Source organism: Amphiura filiformis, chromosome 2 (assembly GCF_039555335.1).
Source record: "Amphiura filiformis chromosome 2, Afil_fr2py, whole genome shotgun sequence".
Classification (NCBI taxonomy): domain Eukaryota; kingdom Metazoa; phylum Echinodermata; class Ophiuroidea; order Amphilepidida; family Amphiuridae; genus Amphiura; species Amphiura filiformis.
Window position 1 is genome coordinate 29,872,805 of NC_092629.1, and position 6,731 is coordinate 29,879,535.

Here is a 6,731-nt window from a genome sequence, read left to right on the forward strand (position 1 = left end):
AGCATGTATACCCAACATATACACGTTTGTTTTTTACCTTCTCAAAATCATTTTCCATGGACTTGGATGGGTTTTGTTTTCAGGTATTCATTTGTATTTTTGATTGGCCGCATGCACATCTTATAATAGTGTATGTTATCTTGAATAGTATGTATTGGTATAGTCATATGATCATTCCACTGAACCCAACTAACATTGGGCTACAATGTATTCCAGTTGAAATCCATACACCCCTATGGAAGGCATGACCTTAATCGTCCACACAGGGGAAGTAGATTTCAAATGGAGTCATCCATTCAGGTAACCCCATTTGAAATTTACACCCCCTGTGTGGGCGATTAAGGGTATAATTTTATCTTCCATAGCAGGTGTATGGATTTCAACTGGAACAGCCCATTTTAAAACTCTACAATAATTGTACTAAGCAAATATGTAAATTACTTCAATTGTATAATGATGTTGGGACAAAAATATCACAATTATGGACTATAGAATGTGAAACATAAACTAATGAGAGCTGCTGACACACAATATGGGCCACAATGACCTCATCCCAATGGCATAGTTCAATAACCTTGAGCAATTAAACAAATATAGTGCACAATTTGGCCTCAATTTGCAGAGTATGACTTTTTGTCCCCAAATTTTCAAAGGTCATTCAATGAGTGTACAAATGTTTTGAGGTTAAAGAACTGTGCCCTGAATAAATGAGCATGTTGTAGATCCTAGTGATACCACCTGAAAGTAATGAGAAGCTAATTAACATTTTTTATACATTGCTATTTGATCACAGTACTGCATGATTAGTGGTTACTTGTTGTATTTATAGATAGGGAACAACTTTCGATTAGTGGTGGCCACGCCAACCATTTGAGGCAGTTGTGTAATGTGTGTTCACTTCATAATCTATTAAAGCAGGCATGAGAATGGCTTTTTTGAAAACTGCCTGAAAAAGTGTGTGAATTCTGCCTTAAAAGGCCCAAAACAGGCTAAAAAAATGCGTAAATATGGACAACAATTAACCGGGCAATTAACTGCCTGAATTCAGGCAAAAGCCTGAAAATTGTCATGCCTGATTAAAGATATGCAGTGAACATAAGTTACACATCTGCCCCTTTTGGGTACAAAATTGTGATTTTTCCCCAATTTTTTTAATCAATCATGAATGATTGCAGCACTTGCATTAGGTCCAGAGACTCTCCTAATCCCCTTTTTTTTTTTATTACCGGTAATATTTTTTTGAATTTTTTGCCAAGAAATCACATATTTTGGCATTTTTTAGCCTCCAAAATTGCATATTCCTAGCAGCCCTAGGCCTAGCATACGGGTCCGTTCTCTGGGTGGCAAACTTTTTAAAAAGAGAATGGATATGGGTTCGCATCACTACAGTAATTTTAGTTTTGCCAGAATGGAACTTCTTTGACAGTACTTTTTTTAATGTGGACATACATTTACAATACTTTTCTTTTGCCAGTAATTCAAAGTTACACAGAAAGTATTTATTATAAAAAACTGTCTGTTTGAGTGTAATGGTTTTATATACAAAATTTACATGTATGAGGTGGATTGTTCCATTTAGGGTAGACCTTAGCAACAAGTGCCCATCATTTGCACCAAAATCTGTGTCCATGATAATTTGATCCTGAACATCAGGTTCGTAGGAACTGGTAATTACAAGACGTCTCGTAATTCACAGACGGTCTGTGAATTACGAGACGTCTTGTAATTACCAGTTCCTACGAACCTGACATGAACTAGACCTTGGCACCTTCCAGGGTTATAGATTTGATTTAATAGTCTGGTCTTGCTTTGGGTTCACAGAACTTAGTCAAGCATTACTTTTTAGAATTTGCATATGTAGCATCTGCCAGAGGCATTAATACTTTTGCCTGCCCAGGAGCATGCTGACCCTCTAAAATGATGAGTGGCTGGCTAACACCCTGGTTTCATTCCATTTCAAGGGCAGGGATGTAAATGAAATGGATCAATGCACACAGCATTTCAATAACACTATTTATACCACTGCACAAATCTAAAAATGTGATATACATGTAAATGTAGTGCAATGTGATAAAGATGGACAGTAATGTTTAGTCATGGGATGCACACAGTGGCGTAGCCAGGACTTTTTCAGAGGGGGCAAGACAACTTTCAACAGGGGCAAATTTTGATGAAAATTGTCAAAAATAGGCAAATAAGTACAAAATTTGGCGTACTAATCTTAAATACCAGGATGACCAGCAGCGTCCCAAAGGAGGAGGGGGCACAAGACTTCTCACGGGGGAAACTGCCCCCTTTGTGACGCCATTGGGTACACCATTGGTTGAATACATAAATGTGTAGATTCTGCAATGTTCTACATGTACCTTGAAACGTGTCTAAAGCACAAATTGCATGTGGGGAATAACCCGGGGGGGGGGGGCAGGGGGCCATCTCGCCATCTCGACTTTAGAAGTGATGCGTCTGTGCCTACCGACATCAGGAAGTAGGGCCCATTGGTATTAAATGTTGTTTTAGAGAAATGGAAAAAGGGTGTCATTGAGTATAAAATATTGAAAAAGGGGGGTCATTTGGTGTACATGTATTATCAGATTTTGAAAAACGGGGGAATTGGGTAACGATTTTCGAAAAATGGAGCGAAATTCTAATTTTGGCTCTAAATTTACCAAATTTACAATACCCTTGGTATTAATTTGCTGAAATTAAGAGAATTTGAAAGTTATTATATACCGTATGGCGTTTTGATGATAAAATTCTAGAAAAAAAGGGGTCATTTGGGTATATTCGACTTCAAAAAAGGGGCCTAAATGACAGGCACATACCCATGCACTTTGAAAGTTGTTAAGCATATGCTTTTAAAAGAAATTAAAATAATATTTTGAGATAAAACTACATGTATTTAAAACAAATTATTAAACATTGCAACACTCATATACATGTAACAAAGTGAACCTTATGTAATTTTAAAACGGTAATTTTATCAACAAAATTTGGAAATTTATTTGGTTGATACTGCCCTCGTTGAATTAGAATAAATTAAACTTCTTCACGATTACGTCATCGGGAATGAAATTTTGTGAAGGGTTGTTCGGGGTTAGATCACTTCACGCCGGTAGCTGGAGCCTACAACACACACTTTTTATATATATATATTTTTTGTTGCTGTGGTCAAGCTGGTTAGTAGTCTGGATGGGAAGGTCTTTTGGCACGTGAAACTTTGGCGGAGGGAGAATCGAACACCAGATTGGCATGGGGTGACTAGGCTGGGCCAATCTACGCTCTCAAATTTTCTTGTTCTTGATCAATAATACAAAATATTAATAATAATAAAAAGTTCAAGTTTTTCGAGTTTTCGTAGCTCCCTAGTTGCTGCGCTCAGATTCTGTGTAGGCTGTCCTATTGTAATAGATTCAAATATTCAAATATTCTGATCTATGTAGTAGTTTAAGACAATGGATTCATTATGTTTAACATAATGGTAATTATGGAGCATTACAGTAGTGCTCTGGTCAATAACAGTACCGACAATTAATGCTAATTTCTTGTGTTTTGGTATGTTTATTCGTTTGTGTGAGGGGGGCCCGGTGGGGGATCTCAGGGTCGGGAGGTATGAGTGAAGAATAATAATTGTGTAGTCCATTTTATTCAAAAACACTACAAATGTACTTCCAATATATTGTAAGTCATTTGGGTAATTAATAACCCTATAGTTTGTTCCAACTTCCAAAGTTGTTGTAATAATTTATTGAATTCCATTCCAATTTAAATAGTATTCATCATATATCTTGTGGAACAAAGTTATTTTAATTGAGTTTCATTCCAATAAAATATAGTTTCCATGGAAACATAAATGTATTTCTTGTATCATGTGCTTTTTTTCAGGGTCATTGGTATTTTACTAAACCAAAATGAGAAAAGTCTGCCATCATTGTACACACCTGATGTGCTAAGCAACAAGTTTGCTGAATTCTTTAATGAAAAAGTTGAAAAAATTAGAATTAGTATCAAGTGTAGTGTTAAGGATAGTAGTGTTAAGGATAGTAGTGTTAAGGATAGTAATGTTAAGGATAGTAGTAATAATGTAATTGATATTCCTGTAGGTAATGACTCGGTGTCCTCACTACATAGTGATATTGTTATTCAAAATCATCTTGATCATTTCAGAGAATTGACTGAAGATGATGTTCGTTCTATTATTATGAAATGTGCCAACAAAACATGTAGTCTTGACAGCCTTCCCACCTAGCTGCTAAAGGAGAATATTGATATTGTTCTTCCATGTGTAACTGACATTATTAACTCTTCTTTAACAAATGGTATTTTCCCAGGTGATCTTAAACAAGCAATTGTCACACCTATCCTCAAAAAACCCAATCTAGATTGGAACAACTTACAGAATTACAGACCAGTCTCAAACATCGCCTTTATAGGAAGCTAATTGAGAAGGCTGCAATTATCCAGATCAATGACCATATGCGTGCTAATGAGCTTGATGAATTATGTCAGTCTGCCTACAAAGAAAAGCATTCCACTGAGACAGCACTGCTCAAGGTGACCAATGATATTGCTAGGGCCATTGATGATAACAAGGCAGTCTTCTTAATTATGCTTGATCTCTCTGCTGCCTTTGATACCATTGACCATGACATTTTATTCTCTCGTTAGAGCTTGGCTTTGGTATCAAAGGCACAGTCCTACAGTGGGTCAAGGCTTACATAAGAGGACGTCAGTTTAGAGTATCTGTTGGAGGGGTGATGTCTGATAGGCATGTTCTTGAGTGTGGCGTACCTCAAGGCTCTATTATTGGGCCAAGAGGGATTACAAAATATTCTCAGTATATTGCCAACATAATCCGTCGTCCAGGTTTACATTTTCACATATATGCCGATGATGTTCAAATCTATATGTTTTTCAATCCCAAGATTCCTGGTGATTCAGCATGTGCCATCTTCAAGCTATCCATGTGTGTTGAGGAAGTTAGTGATTGGATGCTTTGTAATATGCTCAAGTTAAATGACTCCAAAACTGAGTTTTTCATTGCTGCCCCTCCACACAATATGCCCAGTCTCTCCAACATCAATATAAAGATTGGTGATGCTGAAGTAATTCCATCTGCTACCATCAGGAATCTGGGAGTTGTTTTTGATGCTACGATGAACATGTCTAACCATATAACATCTATTTGTAAAACAGTCAACTTTCTCTTGTGGAACTTGTCCAGAATTCGTAGGTTTGTCACCGAAGATGCATCCAGTAATGCCATGCGGGCACTAGTGTTATCCAAGATAGATTATGCCAACGCCCTTCTGTCTGGATGTAGAAGCAAAGACGTTGCTCGCTTACAAAGACTACAAAACCGTGCTGCCCGCAATATCTTCCAAGTTCCACGCGGTCACTCATCTGCACCTCTTTTAAATTCATTACACTGGCTTCCAATAGACAAGAGAATTTGCTTCAAAGTGCTACTTTACATTTACAAGACATTGAACGATCTGGCACCACCCTACCTCTCTGATTGTCTGACCATCCGTGTTCCAACTAGGGAAGGTCTTCGTTCTAATCAAGATCTTACGCGCCTTATTATTCCTAAGACAAACAGACTGATAGGCGATGGATCGTTCAGTGTCTTTGGACCCAGAATCTGGAACAATCTTCCTTCATCCATTAGGTCATCTCCCACAGTTACTACTTTCAAACGTAGCCTGAAAACCCATCTTTTTAACCATTGCTAATTTTATGTTGTTTCTTTTGCATATTTTTGTTTACTTGTAGTCTTTAGTAGTAGGGTAAGTTTTTCTGTAAAGTGCAATGATCATTTCTTTGAAATTGCGCTATATAAATGCCGTTGTATGTATGTATGTATATTACTGTGTGCAGAAATATATTGTACATGTCGTCTGCTTCACATACTGTTGTATCTCAAATGGCTGCCTTTTGTGATTTTTTTTAATATTGTCATGAACTGTGCACGTGATGAGATACACTGTGAAATTAATTTTCTATATTAATTTCGAGGTATTATAACAATGTTACAACCTCATGTCCATTCATGAAAGAAAGAAGCATGCTGAAATATAAAATAATATGAATTACAACAATGATAATAAAAGTCACACAAGGCAGCCTTTTGAGATATGACAGTATGTGATGCAGATGACGATGTAAGGTGTCACACTTTGACAGAATGAAAAATAACTTGTTTGTTTGTTGCACCACACTTCTGTTAAAATCATGAGAACGATAAAGGGGTCTTACTGGTGGGATACTCCAAATACTCCCCCATGGCGTAATAAACTAAGAAAAAGTGGTAATGAAAATCATTTGAAGAATTCAAACATTATACAAGAACAAAAACATTGCTAGACTTTCTTATTTTTGACAATTCATTGCCATTCTTTATTTAATTTCAGTACGGGTGATACTAAAACAGTAGAAAACGATACTAAAGGAACTAAAAATTTGGAAACATTGTTTTAATGGTTGGCCTCAATGTGAGATAGAAAACAGAACATGAAAAATCAGACCACGCCTCTTTAAACTAAAAATATCTCTGGAGTTCAATTTCACTGAGATAATGAGCAAAATATGAGCTTTCTTCTGATACCAAAATCTCAATTTTGATGAAGAAAGGATGTCAATCGGATCACAGACCTTTAAAATTGTTTGAAACACACATTTGTCAGCAATTCTTGCACCAATTTTAATAGCACCATCTTGGTGACAATGGTTTA